The sequence below is a fragment of the Suncus etruscus genome, chromosome 8, assembly GCF_024139225.1.
Source record: "Suncus etruscus isolate mSunEtr1 chromosome 8, mSunEtr1.pri.cur, whole genome shotgun sequence".
Lineage (NCBI taxonomy): Eukaryota > Metazoa > Chordata > Mammalia > Eulipotyphla > Soricidae > Suncus > Suncus etruscus.
Genome location: NC_064855.1, coordinates 101078728 through 101096901, shown reverse-complemented (window position 1 = coordinate 101096901; position 18174 = coordinate 101078728). Strand labels below are relative to the sequence as shown.

Genomic DNA, 18174 nt, shown 5'->3' with positions numbered 1-18174 from the left:
GCAGATCTACTAAAATTTCACATCTTAAAATGCAGGTTATAAAATTGTATTCACTGTTATTTATTAGAATCTTAAAATTAGCATATCATTTGAGTGAATAAATAACTCTATTGCATATTCTCATTTATATTACTCAAACTAATTTCTCAGACTGAGCATATAGTAGTACAGGACTTTGGAACCTTTATATATTCTTTGTAATATTCAGGGTGTATTTTTTATGGGTTTTGATTTTGGGGTCACTCCTGGTAGTGCAAAAGGGTTTCTCCTGATCTACCATCAAAAATCGTTCCTAACAGGTTCGGGGAACCATATTGGATGCCAGGATTTGAGCCATCCTCTGTTGTGAATTTGCTCTATGCAAGGCAAATGCCCTACTGCTGTGTTGTCTCTTTTGCCCATGAAATATTCAGTTTTTAATGTTTCAATACACTCTAGTTCAAATACATGCTTATAAGTCAAGCAAAACAATATATCATCATCTTATTTACAAATGTTAGCTACTTGTAAAGGATTTAAATATTATTTAATTAGTTTGTCCTCTATACACTTACTTCTTTTTTTTTTTTAAATATGGAATGCTTCACGAATTTGCGTGTCATCCTTGCGCAGGGGCCATGCTAATCTCTGTATCGTTCCAATTTTAGTATATGTGCTGCCGAAGCGAGCACTATACACTTACTTCTAATATTTCTTAATTATAGTTTGTTTGGGGCCAGAGAGGTAGCGCTAGAGGTAAGGTGTCTGCCTTGTAAGCACTAGCCAAGGAAGGACCACAGTTCGATCCCCCGGCATCCCATATGGTGCCCCCAAACAGGGGCAATTTCTGAGCTCTTAGCCAGGAGTAACCCCTGAGCACCAAACAGGTGTGGCCAAAAAATAAATAAATAAATAAATTATAGTTTGCTTGAGAAAATAAACTAAAAATTAAGTATACAGAAAGAAATGAATAAGGATTAAACATAAGAGCATACATAGCTAAAATTTTTCTTGTGAAATTTTAAGAACTAATTTCCTCATAGTAAAAGCTAATTTTCCTCCTTTTTTCTTATCATTTAATGCAAATAATTTTTTTTTCTGTTAGAAGGCTGGTGCCATTTCTTTCTGTGGTAGTATTTTTATGATGCCAAAGAATAGAATTGCTCATAAACATTACATGAACCAACAGTTGAAGGTAACTTATTATTGATATAAAAGATATTTGAGAGTACTCTGGAAGTTTTGAATATCTAAATGGTTTATAAAGAATTAAAAATCTTGAATAAACGTGGACTCTTTAACATGTTGTATTCAAAGTGTATTCAAAAACATTCAAAGTTATATTCAAAGATATATGTTATCTAAAATATAATCAAAACTCCATACTATAGCATTTTAAATATCATGCGCTATATTCAACACCATAATTTTACAGAAGTGTTTCTTTTGGACAGTCTGTGACAAATTTGCCATAACTCTAAATAGTGACACATGATAGAGAAAATATCATTGTATATATAATATATTAAATATATGGTTTATTTAGTCTGAAGACATTACTCTTGTAATTATAAGTATTTCAGAAGTGTGTGTGAATTGGTTCTAGAGTAGAAGAATAAGTAAGATTAAAAATTATGATGATAAGTATTTTAAGTCAACTTGAATGTCTATAGATTATATGTGGATATTAGTAACACTAATAGTAGAAAATCTTCATTTGTAAGTGATATTTGAAGTTAAAGGGAAGATGGAATGTAAATAGTCCAGGGAGTAAAAAGTAACCAAATTATAGAAAAATGCAGATTTTGTGCAAGCTTAACTCTATGATTTAATCAATCTGTGTGATTAATGGATTATATAATAACATTTGTAAAGTGTGGTATAAAATAGCATTATATATAATGGTTGAATTCTTATTTTTTCACGTTTTTATAATTATATATTGAAGAATTTTTATCTGCCAGAGACTATTATTTTTTCCCTCATATTTTAGTCAGGTGCCTGGGAAACAACCTACCACAAATGGTGAATGATTTGAAGTGGTGAGTGCAGTTAAAGAAATAACTACACTGACAACTATCATGACAATGTTAATGAGTGAGAGAAGTAGAATGCCTGACTCAAATACAAGCAGCTGTGTGGAAGGAAGTGACGGGGGTACTGGTGCTGGGAATGTTGCACTGGTGAAGGGGGGTGTTCTTTTTGTGATTGCAACCCAATTACAATCATATTTGTAATCATAGTGCTTAAGTAAAAAAATTTGTTTTAAAAAAAGAAAAAATGAATTAAAACCAAAAGAAAGTTATAATCCAATTTCATAGAAACAGAGAAAACAAGGAAATGAAAATATATCCTCTATTCATGGATTGGAAGGATTGATATAATTAAAGTGACTATGCAACCCGAAGTACTATACATATAGATTCAATACAGTTTTTATACATATTTTCATAATAACTTAAGACTAAACATCAAACACTTTTTACATGTATATGAAGTAGCAATATTTCATGAAGAGATAAAGAAATTCTGAGAAAATATGGGGAAAAGTTATGTTACTTTAACTTTAAGAATACGATAAAGCTATAGAAATCAAGACAGTGTAATAGTACTGGAACAAAGGTAGACACTCATTTCTATAGAGTATAATTGAAAGCTCAAAGTTAATTCTCAAGCATGTTGACAACTATTTTCCTTAGAAGATTTTATAGCTTTGTGAAAAATGGTATTTGATGACAAAAATAAATATAATAATTTATCTGTATCATTATCATATTATACAGAAAAATTAATTCAGAAAGGATTAAAGTCCTAAAAAAAGGACTACCTTCATAGAATGAATTGAAGAAACTATATGCAGAACTGAACATAGTATTTGCTAGAGTCACCTTCAATGACTTATTTTCATTGACCAAAAATAAAGACACAAAAGTAAACACTACTACATAATTAAGAAGCTATCATATTAATAGAACTATTAAACGAATAATATTATTATATTATATATACTATATGTTATTTTATATAATATATTATTATATATAATTATTAAATTATAACTATTATTTTAATAGTTCTATTAAAAATAAACTGTGTACAAAGGCCAGAGAAGTGGAGCAGGGCATAAGGCATCTATCTGCCTCGTGTGTGCTAGCCTAGGAAGGACTGCAGTTCGATCCCTCGGGTTCCATATGGTCTCCCAAGCCAGGGGCGATTTCTGAGCATATAACCAGGAGTAACCCCTTAGAGTCACCAGGTCTGGCCCAAAAAACAAAAAAATTAAAAATAAAAAAATAGTTCATGATGATAAAGGATCTTTATCATAAAGATATCATGAAGAATATATTGATTTCAAAATTGAGCTTAAAAAATAAACTGATTTAACTTTCAGATAACTTTTAATCACACATTTGACAAAAGGCTAAAACAAAAAACATAAGTTAAAAATGAACCCCATTAAAAAAGAGTGTCTACTTCCTCAAAAACTCATATATATGAAAAAAAACCTACTTTTCAGTAAAACAATGAAAGAAATGGATATTAAAACACCCGTGACATATTGCACTCTTGATGTTGATATGCTTCAAATAATGTCCAGTGTTGGTTAACCTTCACTAACTGTTGGTAGAATGTCCTTTGTCTCAGCCTCTGTGCAAAACTGTACAAAAACTTTTCCAAAAGTTAAACTGGTGTTTCCATAGAACCCAGAAGTTCTATTTATTGGCATAGATCTCAAGATCCGAAAGCAGTATTTTGAGACTTTTAGCAGTCCAATGTTCATTGCAGCAGTATTCACAATAATACAGATCTGGCAAAAATCCAAGTCCCCAAAACAAATGAATATAAAGAAACTGCCACACACACACACACCACACACACACACACACACTACACACACACACTACACACCACACACACACACACACAAACACACATTTTCAAGAGATGGAGTGTAGAGGATCAAAAAAACCTATAAAAGTTTACTTTCTGAGAAGGAACCTGAGAGTAGAACAAAGATTGCTTTTTGGAAAAGCTATTTATATTTAAATATCTGCCATGAGGATATATTCTAGCCCTCCTTTCTTTATCAAAAGGTAAGCCAGGCCACTTTTGTTTTATTGTGCATTCTTTTATAATACACCTCCTGTGTGCCTTTATAACTCCAGCCACAGTTGAAAAAGGTTTTCCTAGTAAATCCATCTTCTCCTTTCCTGTAACATCTGCACTAGCTAAATTACTTAAATATGTACTTTTCAAGCCAAAAGGTATGTGAGTTAATTATGTTTTGGATCTCACCCATATCTACAGGGGATTTGAATAAATGTTATTGATAAATGTTATCCTAGTCTTTATTCTTTTTATTTACCTGCTGTTTTAAATTTTTGTTCAGCTATAAAAGAGGCCAGAGGATAATTTGTTGTACTCTAAAAAGACATGGAAAGTATCAGAAATCATTATTACTCAATATTGGTAAGGGATAGTAAAGTGAAATCTGGTCACATTCTTCTAAAGTTAACAAATAATGATATTTTATCATTTTAATAGGAATATAATAATTACTGGAAGTTAATTATATGTAATAAATGTGTTTACTAAGTGCTTCTTAAACATCTGAGTATACTAATCTTAGTTGACTGGTTTCTGAAGAATAATTTCTTGTCAGAAAATTCTGAAATTAAATCTCTCTGATCTACAAGTTTATTTTTTATAAATAGAAACAAGTATAAGAAGCACTTCCTTTGCTATTATGAATCAATCTGGATTAACTCTGATTCATATACAAGAGATAAATCTTCCTTGGAGAAGATTCAATAACCATTTTTTGTAAATTTAATTTCTTGGCCCTACGAGAGGATATACAGATGAATAAAAACTTAGCTTAATTTTTAATCTGAAGTTTAGTAATAAAAATATTCTCTACTGGAAACCATACATTACTTAAACATTAATTACACATATTTAATTGGAAACCTCTAAACAAGGCAGGAACTCCCATACACCCAAATCTGTTTTCTTTGTTCCTTGAGTTGAAGAAACCCCACAATCTCTCACTCTAACCATTCTCTTTTGAAACATGCTTCCTATATCCAATCAAATATTAGTTTTAAAATAGTTCCCAATTAATATTATTTTTGAGATAACTAAATTTTCAAATAGCACAAACTGATTTAATATTAGAATAGTGTTGTATGTCTAAGTAGTTCAGTAATAAAAGTTTTCCTTGGTAACGGGAACACAGATAGTAGAAAAAATTGCAGATGTATTTGTACAGAAAGGTGGAATTTTGTCCTCTAGGAGAAATTGTGTCCTTTATGATTCAGTTGACTAGGTCTGTTTTTATTTACTTCTTTATTGATTGTGGTTCTATGATATCCAGGACTATTTGATTACCTGTGCCCAGAATTTCAACATCATACTCCTCATCAAAGTACCTCCCTCCCTCCCTCAAGGAACCTAAAGACCCCCCCCATTCTTTCAACTCTTTACACCTAAACTGCAAATACTCAGTGCATGAATTGATTCTTCCCATTGTGTTGCCTTTGACTCTTTGCCGATTCTTATTTTCATCATTAAAGAAGATGTTAATACTAAAATTTAGTGAGGGATGGTCAGAGATAATTACAAATATACCACATTCACTATCCAGACCCCTTCTGCCTTCTTTTCCACACACCTCCTCACAAAAAAACGTAATAATTCAGTCAGAGAATCAATAGTGCTAAAACCGGGAAAAAATAGTCTAAAGAATGATATCAAACTTACTTCCTCAATTATTTATGACTTAGACTAAAAGAAATTGTTTCAGCGTTCTAGTCTGAAAGCATTGTCAAGCCAGCTTGTACAGAGAGCCCCAATTTTGCAGGAGAGTTGAACAGTCACAGTAGAAAAAACTTTGAGGCTCAGCAGTTTCTATTTTACTTTTCTATGACTTTGAAGTACAGGGCAACATCCAGACACTATGATATGCAATAGCAAAGGACAACACCATATTGATTAGTGGCTATACATCTGAAAGTTAAATATCAAAGAAATTAGAATTTTCACCTCAAAACACTAAAAGTGGAAACATTAGACATAGCACTTCCAGGTGACAACAACCTATTAGGAATTCTATGTATGATATTAAAACTTCATCAACACTGAACAAACGCTATTGGATCCTTTCACAATGTTGTGTAGGTTTATGTATATTTGAAATTTTACTGTTCTGTATAAACCAGTTGTTATTTGTTAGTTGTAAAAGTGGTAGTCTCATTAAGTTCTTATTACTCACTGGTTAAATAATAGTAATAGAGTGTAATAGTAGTAGTAGTAGTAGTAGTAGTAGTAGTAGAAGTAGTAGTAGTAGTAGTAGTAGTAGTAGTAGTAGTAGTAGTAGTAGTTGTTGTTGTTGTAGTTGGTGGTGGTGATAATAAAATGTTGATCTTGAGGGCTGGGAGAGATAGCATGGAGGTAGGGCATTTGCCTTGCATGCAGAAGGACTGTGGCTTGAATCCTGTCCTCTCATATGGTCCCCCGAGCCTGCCAGAAGCGATTTCTGAGTGTAGAGCCAGGAGTAACCCCTGAGCGCTGACGGGTGTGACCCACAAACCAAATAAAAATATGTTGAGCATGATAACAACTAAATTTACTCTGTCTTTTTCTGTTTGAATTGTACTGAAATTATCATTTGTGTATGTTTTTTTTTTTGTGTTAATCGCCTCAGACCTAATCACAGTTTTTCGCCCAATAGTATCATGGGAAATAATTTAAAAATGTAATCAGTGATAAAAACACATAAAATAAACGCAAATTTTCCTAATATTGTATTGAGTGTTTCTAACTAAGCAGTTTGAGTTCTTAAAAATTACTCTGTCTAGAAAAGATGCTCTGTACATATTTAGCAGAGTTGGTTAAGAGAATCATATCTTCGGCATGTATAATATAAATTAATATATTCAGAGAATAAGCCACAGTGCAGTCACACTTAAGGACAGATGATCTATCTCCCTTTGAGTTTTAATTTATTCCTTTTACTACCCAAATTTCATAGCAGAACTAGAAATTACAGATTTGCAAATATCAGCCAACTTCATTTCTCTGAGATAGTTTGAAATTAATCAATATTGAAGCAATTAACTTGAATTAGGATATAATTAGTTTGCAGTGAGAAAATAGAAAATAATATAAATAGAAATGCACTTTCTCTTCCTGTGGGTATGGAATAAAAAATGCCAAGTTTCATTTTTGAAGATTTCTTAGTGAGCATGAAATAAAATGAAGAATGTTAATAATAGGAGTTCAATATTTAATGTTATCACATTAAATTAGCCTCAGAGATACATCATCACAATAGGTTATGATCAGATCTCATTGCAGGAGATCTATCGCCTTGGTGGGGAAGGTAATTTGTAAGGTGTTTCTATTCTGAGACTTCAGTATTAAGGCTAAATTTTATCACTAAATCATCCCTCTGTATATTTTCAGGTTGTGACTATGATTCTTACTATTAGGTAGATTTTGGTTGGAAAAGACCTGGCTGTAGATTCTACTGCTATCGATAGATGCTTATGTCTGACTTTAAGGGCTTCTAATTTTTGTTATTAAAATTATTACTAATTTTATAAACACGATTAATTTTTAAAGGCAAGGAATTTTACTTTAATACTTAGACTATTGCTCTTGGCATAGCTTTTCATTCTGATAGGAAAGAGTATTCACTTCTGGAGGCATTTTTAACACATGTAAATTGTTTTGGATATATACTACAGTAAATGGTGTGCTTGTTTTGCAAAGAGCAGTTCTAGAGTCTATCACTGGTACCAGATTTGGCTCCCTGAGAACCACTAGAAGTGGTCCCTGAGAAAAGATGGAGGAATAATTTATAAATAATGCTGTATATGGCACCAAAACTTAATGAAATAGAATTCTGATTTTATAAATATTATTTTTTATGCCACAAAAATCTTATTTTATCAATTAAAAGTAAAATTTCATATATTACTGAAAATTCTCTGTTATTTTTTATATAATAAATTATATTTTGTTTAAAAAGCATTAAAATCAGTAGGATGAAGGTCATGGTAATGACAAATCCACAGATTTTATAAGGATTACATAATCTTCATATTATTGTGTTCCTTATAATATGACATGACTCTTTAGAGACCTGCAGTAATCTAAGGTTGATTATGCTCCCAAAATTGGTGAACTATTTATGATAAATTAGTACTTCGGTTTAGATTTTTCTGACACTTATGGCTCGAAAGATACAAGAATCAAGATTCTTTTTTTTTTTTTTTTTTTTTGGTTTTTGGGCCACACCTGGTAACGCTCAGGGGTTACTCCTGGCTATGTGCTCAGAAGTTGCACCTGGCTTGGGGGACCATATGGGGCACCGGGGGATCGAACCGTGGTCCGTCCAAGGCTAGCGCAGGCAAGGCAGGCACCTTACCTTTAGCGCCACCGCCCGGCCCAAGAATCAAGATTCTTGAGTCACATGATGCTGAGCCAATTAATCATCAGCATCACTTATGGTGCCCCAAGTAAAAAGTGACCCTGAGAATCTCTTGATATATCTTAACCTGCCCACACAAAACACACATATATTTTTAAGTCAAAACAATACAAACTGAAGAAACAATACAAGGATTAATGCACTTGCCTTAAACAGTGCACTCTGTTTCAAACATCAGCAATGCCTATTATCCTCCAGATCTGCCATGAACAAACTTTTGCCTTGATAGGAGTGACCCGAACCCCAAACAAATAAATATAAAATTATGGCGCTGTTTAGCACTTCATACTGTTTTTTTTTTTTTTTTGGTTTTTTTGGGTCACACCCGGCGGTGCTCAGGGTATACTCCTGGCTGTCTGCTCAGAAATAGCTCCTGGCAGGCACGGGGGACCATATGGGACACCGGGATTCGAACAAACCACCTTTGGTCCTGGATCGGCTGCTTGCAAGGCAAACGCCGCTGTGCTATCTCTCCGGGCCCACTTCATACTGTTGTCTAAGATATATCCTCTTATGTTACTTTTACAGTTAGTATTCTATGCATTATTTAATAATAATCAGGGCATCTGTTTTTCTGACCTGCAAGTCCAAGTAGATTAAATATTAATAAATTATAAATTATGTGTTGGAAGAATGACATTATATTACAGGCTTCAAAGAAGTAAACATTTCTGATACATTATTTATGGTATGAACGTACATATTAACATAAACTGAATGTTTGCATTACCGCAATATTTACATTATGAGAGCTAATCACAAATTTGAAGACATCAGTAGATAGAATCTTTGGGAGAATATTGGTTCACAAGGGTGGAGCCTCATCAAGGGAATTGGATGATTATTGACTAATAAAAAAAGATGCTGTAGAATTTTTTTCATCTATTATCAATGACAATGCAGAAAAAATACTGTTCTCAAATGAACTGTGTAGGAGAAACTCAGCAGACACACCAGACAAAAATCTTCCTTAAACTTTTTTTTATTAGTCTTCTTCTCAGTTTTAAGGATTTTGTGAGAGGGCCTGGAGCAGTGGCACAAATAGTAGGGCATTTACCTTACACGCGGCTGACCAGAGGAACCTCGGTTCAATACCCCCTGGCTTTCTATATGGTCCCCCAAGCCAGGAGTGATTTCTGAGTGCATAGCCAGGAGTAATCCCTGATGGTTACCAGGTGTGGCCCAATAAGAAAAAAAAGTATTTTGTGAGAGATTCTATTCCTAAGCATTCCAGTCTATGACATTTTATTATGGCAATCTTAATAGACTAAGATAGGCAAGCAAATATAAGCGTGTATCTTGTTTATTCATTCATTTAGGATGCGGGGCCAAACTTAATGATGTCCAGAGTTCACTCCTGGCTCTGGCTCTGGAATAACTCAAAGTACTGCTGTCATTGAACCCAGGCCCATAGGTTTCATGTAAAGTATCCTACCTTTTGTGTTATGGTTTCAGCCTTAAATATATTTTTAAATTAATTTTTCTTTTAATATATTCCACTGAGAAAACAGAACAAATTGTCATAGTATTCTCATTTGAAAATGCTTGTCTATCTTATGATAAAAAATAAGTTATGGCATACTATACACTATAGATTGAATAGGAAAGACTTCTGATCACAGTTAACAATTGAGTATATATAGACCATGCAATAATAATCAAGAAAGCTATCTAGATATAACAGAATCTACATTATGAATAAGTGTATTTATCTAATATAGGCAAATTCACATGTCCTAGAAATGACCTTAGAATTAAATTCTAGCCTAGATAGAACTTAGATATGTTGGCAAAATAATTGTTTCAAGTCCTAGTGCTTAGAAACAAAGTCTGACAGATGACTTCAGTTTAAAAACCATGTCTAGGTGAGTGTGAAATGAGGAAAGTTTGTTGATGAGAACATAAAAGGATAAAAAAAGCCTTTAAGGTATAAAAGTAGTAAAATATTTGTCTTAGAGGACCAGGGTCTTGGTGATAAATATATTAGTTAAAATATGGTGCAAATAATTGTTAACAAAATGCTACAAGGCTCTCAGCAATAGTCACCAACTTTATCAATGGTTTAATGCAAGGGTCAGAGATTGCAATGCTTGGATACTTCAGCAATGATGCCTGGAATAATTACCTGGCCAATTCTATAGTATTTGGGGGCAAATTGAGGTCAGATACATGACATGCATAAATCTTTTATCACTGGACAGTTTTTCCAAGCCTTAATTTTTTAAATATCTCATGTTTTATAGGGGATTAAACAGAAGAAAAATAATTTACCATAAAGTAAGTTTTTCAAGAAGCAGAACCTAAGATCATTGAATCTTCATGCAATGAGTTCTTGGCTGTGCTTTTAGGAACTATGAAGAAAGTGAAAGGGAAAATTTGAATTGTGATGATGGAACAGTAAAGGTCACCACCCACTGAGTCCCTGAAAGGTTTAATCTAAAAGAGGGTTGGCCTTTCAGTTTTATGTATTTACCCAAGAGAAATATTTGCCTCAGTTCTGCAGGAAATGTGTGAATTTATACAACACACCACAGAATTGTCCATAGTTCATCCTTTTGCTGTTCTGAATTATATTCTTTATATAAAAGGTCAAAAACTAGAAGATCAATAGCATCTAAAAAACTTGAAGAATTCTCTGTTTATATTGCATACTTTTCTTTTAAGCAAAAGTTTCTGGAACAAATTATAGTCATAGTAATCTCTGATTCTGAAATTGATCTTTGGTTCATAACTGAAAACTGCCCTATCTTTCCTTGGATACCTTCATCCATTTCTCTTACTTATAAGTAGCTCCCATATAACATAAATCCTGTCCCAAAATCCATTCATACTATGATCTCTTCAATCCGTTTCTATTTCATCTTAGTTTACTTGATTTAAAATAGAGCAGAAAATATTGAAATGTGAAGTATATTCTTGCAGACACTTCCATTCATTTTCTGCTTAATTATCACTTTAATTATTTATACTATAAATTAAACCCTTTATATGATTGTCACAATTTAAAAGGAATTGAGGCACACGACAATGTTTAAGGTATTTATTTATATATTTATCTGTTTGGGGGTCACACCCAGTGACGCTCAGGGGTTACTCCTGGATATGCGCTCAGAAATCGCTCCTGGCTTGGGGGACTATATAGGACTCTGGGCGATCGATCCTCGATCAGTCAGATTCCTTACCGCTTGTGCCACTGCTTTGTCCTGTGGGATATTTATTTTGCTAAATTTCTTGGTTATAGAGTTGTTTTTTTTTTCCTAGAACATACTGCTATGTTCTAGAATTTGAAGACAGGAAGCACATATTCTTAAATGGATGTTGGTGGATATTGTACAAACGACACTCCAAGTTTGATCCTAAATACTTAGAGTGTATATATATTTTTTGTAAAGTACAGCAATAAGATATGATTGTTAATTTAGAGTGTATAATATATTCTGGAGAAGGATCCCCATTCTAGTTATTCAGTTCCATATAGAGATTTCTGTAATGTCTCCTTTGGTTATTCTATTTTGTTCTCTCAGATCTTGAATTTAGAGTTGTGTGATGAATTCTATGTGATATATGTTTATGTGGACAAAAGCTCCTTTCTTCTGGAGGCAAAGGTGCAACATTGAAGACAGCATGTAGACATGAGCTGTCTGTGACTTACTGAATCATATTTATGAGCCAAAAAACTTAGCTGATTCCTTTTACTAAATATATTGACACTTATAATTCATCATTTCTATATCTGGCTTTATTTATTTTTTTGATTCTAGCTACGTTTAGGAAACACTTCTGGCTCTGTACTTAGGAATATACAAGGCAGTGTCTTTTCCTCTACAATCTCTGATCCATGCTTGAGAATACCTTTTCAATGATTTCTCATAATTCAACCATGTGATATTTTATGGTTAATAATTTTTCTCTACCAAAATCTAATTGCAAGACATAAAATCGACTTGAATAATAATATATTTTTATTATTTATATTGAATAATAGTATATTTGGGTTTTAATTATAATGATTCTATTTCAATATCCTATAGGTCTGTGGTGATTTTTCCGAATGGTAATTTCCATAAATTCTATGAATCACCCTATCAGCATAAATGATTGAATACTCTAGCATTTTCTTTGCCATATGATATAAGCAATAGGTTTCTTTACATAATGATATGAACCAATTAAGTTCCTTTTCCTGATGGTTATTTAACTTTAGATATAAACTTTGCAAGTTACTTGGTAAAAGGACATACTACCTGTGTTAAATATGTTCAATCTAAATCTTAACAATGTCTCTTAGTGATTATGATCTTCATTAAATGTAGGACTTATGAAAAACTTCAAGAATGCATTTTTTCCTGTAATTTTAAATGGAGATATTCTTCTTTAATTATAGAAATTAATCTTTGAAAATTTAATTAATAAGGGATACCCTGGATTCTGTTGAATATTTTTCTCACACGTACTGGGTCTTTTTTGTTGTTGTTGTTTTCTTGTTGTTGTTATTTGGGATGGGCACACTCGGTGCTCAGAGGTTACTCCTGGCTCTCAGCTCATAAATTGCTCCTAACCAGCTTGGGGGACCATATGAGATGCTGGGAATTGAAATCAGGTCCTTCCGGGACAGTTGTGCTGAAGGAAAACTTGTTACCCCTGCCCTATCACTCCAGCCCCTACTGATGGGTTATTATTTTTTTTAACAATACAAGTTAGTTAATGCCACACAACTCCATCCTCTTCTAATTTACCTAATATTGCAATTTTTAATGAATGTGAATATTTAGGTCTATGTTTTTAAATTTATATTTTGACCTACAGAATTTAATGTAGTTCTGAAAGTAACTATAAATATAAATATTTATAACCCTTAAAGGACTTTCATGCAAAGGACCAGAAAGTGTACCTTCCCCTCTTTAACTCTTTCTCCCGCTTTGCTGCTCTATTTCTTTTTGTCTCTTTCTCTCTTTTCCTTTCTGTGTATCTCTCTGTCTGTTTGTTTCACTTTCTCAGTGTCTGTTTCTCAATACAATTATATTTGAGTTCCTTTATGTTTTGTATAATATAGTTTATAGAAATACATTGTTATGCTCAAAAACTCAAAATTATTATTTTTACATGTGTTAATTATAACACTTTTGTAAATGGTAAATTAAAAGAAAATTTTATCAAGTGAAATATCATTATTTTTATATCTATCACATTTTAGATATATTTAATAAATTTATACTTATGAACAAATAATTTTTAAAACATTGTTCTCATAGAATATTCAGATTGTTCTACTTAACTTATCCTATATGTATTTGTCAGTATACCCTATGTGATTTATCATATATATATATATATATATGTATACATTACAGCTACACATATAGTGTAATGATCATTGAATGGGTCTATAATCCTAGAAAACAGATAGCTATAAAAATGTTGTATTCAATCTGTCACCTCTTCAAAATTCACCTATTCAAAGAAGAAAGCTTTATGACCTTGTCACAGCTATCGGTGTCAGATTGTGCTCAGTTTTCCATCAGCTTTTGTAAACTAAATGTTTTCCCATTTGGTTAGAGCACTTTTATTAAAGTAAATGACCATGGATCTCTAGTACGAGGTTGAGATGAATCATAATTGCATGTGATTGCTGTGACATTACAGTTTCCTTCATTTGACAAATTTGGCCTTTTCATCAGTCAGTGCTACTCCAGGTCTGAAACTGGCCCATATCCAAAATCTAAGAAAGGATAATTATTTTTTTATTGTAGCAGCTGCCCTTTACTTTTAGGCCATCCATAATTTATTGTCTTGCTTGCATAGATTGACTAAGCATTATTGGCTGTCTCTATGACAATTTAATTTTTGTAACCTTCTCAACTGGTTGCCACTTTGACCTTGATACAATTGTCGATTATGCATGACCACCTGGCTATTATGATAGGCTGTCTTTAACCCCTATGCTTTCAGGTAATCAGTATCTGTAGCAGGGTGGTTTCATTTAAGCCAAAGAGCATAGAAGATAGTCATTGTGTCAATTGTCAAAAAATGCTGGTATTCCTCTCAGTAGGATATTACTTATAATTTCTTAATTAATGTCATTTAATCACTCCTAGACAACATAGTTTGCTAGTGATGTTTGTGACCTTCTGATCATCAGAGTAAACAGAGATTATTATTTTTACTTTATCAATTATGCCTTTGATATTTCCACTGTCTTTGTGATAGTATGGACACATTTTTAGCCACCTAGTGACAGTATATCTCCTTGGTGCATGACTTTTTTAATACATTTTATTTAATAGTAGTAATTCTATATTAAAATAAGTCTCTTCTCAAAAATGTATATCCTATACTTAATATACCAATCAAAAGAACTTATCCAGCTTTTACTTCTAAATATCTACAAATATATGTTGTCAAGGTATTGTATTCCTTTAACTCATTGACTCTTTCTTAGATTCACTGGAACTATAACTTTATAATATGATCTTACATTTTAATATAAATGCCAGAACTGCATTTAATCTAAAAATAAGTACATTGTCTTTTAAGATTAAAACATCTGGTGTATTTAAGGAAAAGTGGTATAGCATGCCAAAATTATGTAAGATAAATGGACTGCTTTGCTTGACCTGGAATATTTAGAAAACTGAGTTTTAAGATTCTTAAACATATAAATCACTTGCCCTCAATCTGTGTCTTAGAATTCATTTTATTTTAATCAAGTCACTACTATTGGCAAAAAATTGAAAAGGAAGGAAAGGTAGGGGAAGGAAAAGAATATAAAGGTAAGAAATGAGGAAGAAAGAGAAGATGAGGGAAGAATATCTGAGGAGAGAGGGGAGGGATGAGGAAGGAAGATGAGGAGAGGAGAGGGAGAGAGGATGGCAGGGAAAATATGGGAGAGGAGATAAATACTCCAAACAAGAATTTAGAATTCAGTGCAAGTTGGCACTTAATAGATTTATTTCCTTATTTTCTAAACTTTATAAATTCTAGCTGGATAAGTAAAGGCCTTTTATATACTGCTAAGACTCTTAGATTGTATTGTTATTTTACTTTAGAGTATTTGCTTTTCTTTCAGTGTGCATTTCTTTAAAATATTTTAATTTAAAATTATTTTGCCAACTATCCAACCTGAGATATTGAATCAACAGCCACCCAAAAATACCACCGCAAAATACCCCATATTAGTTCAAATTGTGAAAACCTGTGTATTTACATAGTTATTTGAGGGGTCTTTCATACTGGTTTTAATAATGATGCCAATTGTATTTGGCTAGTAATGATCAAGTTCCAATAACTTACATAGATAACCAGGGAATGAAGGTGGGGGCAGTTATATTTTAAAACTAGGATATGCATACATGGAAACAGAAGTACACTTTAAAATAATAACCACTTAAAATTTCTTCTTGCATTATGTTTATTTTAAAAATAGATTATTAAAAAATATATCATATCTTTTGCATTAATCAAATTTGGAGTATTACTTTTTTGTTTACTTGCATATGGAATACCAACCACATTGTTAATTTGTCTGTAAGGTTAGTAAATGTGAATATTCAGAGAATTCTAAAATTGTGCTTCCTTTCATAGAAAAATGATGAATTATCTACACTCTACATGCCTGATTTATATTCGAGATAAGTATGTTTTAAGTACTTTAAATATTTTCTGTTACCAAAACATACTTAATATTAAAATATTATGTTTGGGTACCAGAGAGATAATAAAGTGGTTTGGGCATTTGACTATCCCATGGCTTACCAAAGTTTCCTCTCCTGCACCTCATATGTTTCCCTGTGACCTACAGTAGTGAGCCCTCAGGGTACAGTTAGGAGTGAGCCATAAGTAAATCTGGTGTGACTAAATAGAAAAGTACCAGAAAAGTTTATTAATTGTGACATATGCTATTATAATCATTTGTAAAAGCTTTACACACCAAATGAAAGCTTTTCCTGGAAAACATGGTTTGCTTTTATGTGGTCCTAATTTCATCTTTAGTTATTACTTTTTTTCTGATTTGGGGGGGCATATGTGATGATACTGGCTCTGCACTCAAAAATTACAAGTGGTATTTGTTGAATCATATGGTAATCCAGGATCAAGTCCACCATGGCCACGAAAAGGGTAATGTCCTATTTTGATGTATAACTTTACTCATAGAAACATAGTTTTTGTTGTTGTTGTTGGTTTTTTTCTTACAATTTTTAGCTTTAAAAAAGTATTTAATTTAAAAAGTATAAAAATGGGGTTTAATTTTCAAATTATGCCTTCCAGAAAAGTCCAATGATTAGTATATTTTGCTCTATACCTACATGGTATAGTTCTGTTGAAAATACATTTTTCTGCTATTCAAAAATAAATTGTTTTATCTATAGGGATAATAGAGATGATCAAGTAATTGAATTGTTTATTGCCAAACCAAGCAACATAAATTGTATTCAAGTCCAACTTACTAGTATTATTATATTAATTATAATTATCATTAATAATATTATTGTAAAATTAGACAAGAAATGACAAATGATCTATTAGTACCTATAAATATACCTTCCAATTTAAAACATACTAAAAGTTTATATTTTAATTTCAGGTAAGAATCTTAGCATAAATAGACAAATGATACATATAACATAAGTATGGCTTTATTATCAGAATATTTTCTAAAGGATGAGAGTACAATTAAAAACTTCAGGCTTGGGTCCAGAGAGATAACACGATGGTATGGTGTTTGCCTTGAAAGCAGCTGATCTAGGACAGATGGTGGTTTGAATCCCAGCATCCCATATGATCCCCTGTGCCTGCCAGGAACGATTTCTTAGCACAGAGTCAGGAGTAACCAATGAGCACCACTGGGTGTGACCCAAAACCAAAAATGAAACAAACAAACAAAAAAAAACCCAAGAAAACAAAACAAAATACTTCAGGCTTGACTCACTAATAAAAGTAAAACAATATAAAAGAAGTGAACAAACCATAGATAAAATAATGTCAAACACATTAGAGATAAATTTGAGTGTAAGAACCATAAGTGTGGCACTACATTTATAGAATGACAATATAGAATTTTTTGTAGATAGACAAATATAGAACTTTTAAACTATGCAAAATTAATTAAGAGAGGAGAGTGGAATATTTTAAAATATATTTTATTGATTTGAGCTAAGGAATTTATTATAAATTACTCTTGAGGGTTTGCTATGTATTTTAGAATGCAGAATGATCAAGTCAGGTAATTGGGGAATTTGCCAGGAATAGAAATTGGCTGCATATATTAAACATTACATCTCTGCATTTTAGGAAGCTCTCCAAATAAATCATAATAATCTCCACTACATGGAAGCATCAAAAGTGTTTAGCCCTCCTTGCATGGAATTTTTCACAATAAATAGGTATGGGTTATAGAGAACTTTCTGCCACATGTCATATATTTTTTCTTCTGCAAGGAGAAACTTATTTCCCAGTGGAGAAATCAAATCTTCAGCTGGGCATAATTTTAGAATAAAATAGAACACTGTGGAACAGAAAACAAGTTTCATATTTGCCCTGTATGGTGTGTCTCTTTTATAGGACTGTTTATGTTTCCTTTTTGTTTATTTGTAACTTTTCATATACTAGCATAATCTGATGTTTTATTTGATGTAGAGTAAGATAAAATTGTTGTGAAATACAAGAGAATACACATCTGTAACTATGCCAGAATTCTAGAA

At 32.2% G+C, this 18174-nt stretch overlaps 1 non-coding gene across 1 annotated transcript; it reads right to left on the bottom strand.

The window, feature by feature from the left end:
- Nucleotides 1–567: 567 nt before the first annotated feature.
- On the bottom strand, nucleotides 568–671 carry LOC126017016 (U6 spliceosomal RNA). The gene has a single exon (XR_007498694.1). It is a non-coding gene; the product is annotated as a U6 spliceosomal RNA (small nuclear RNA).
- Nucleotides 672–18174: the final 17503 nt, after the last annotated feature.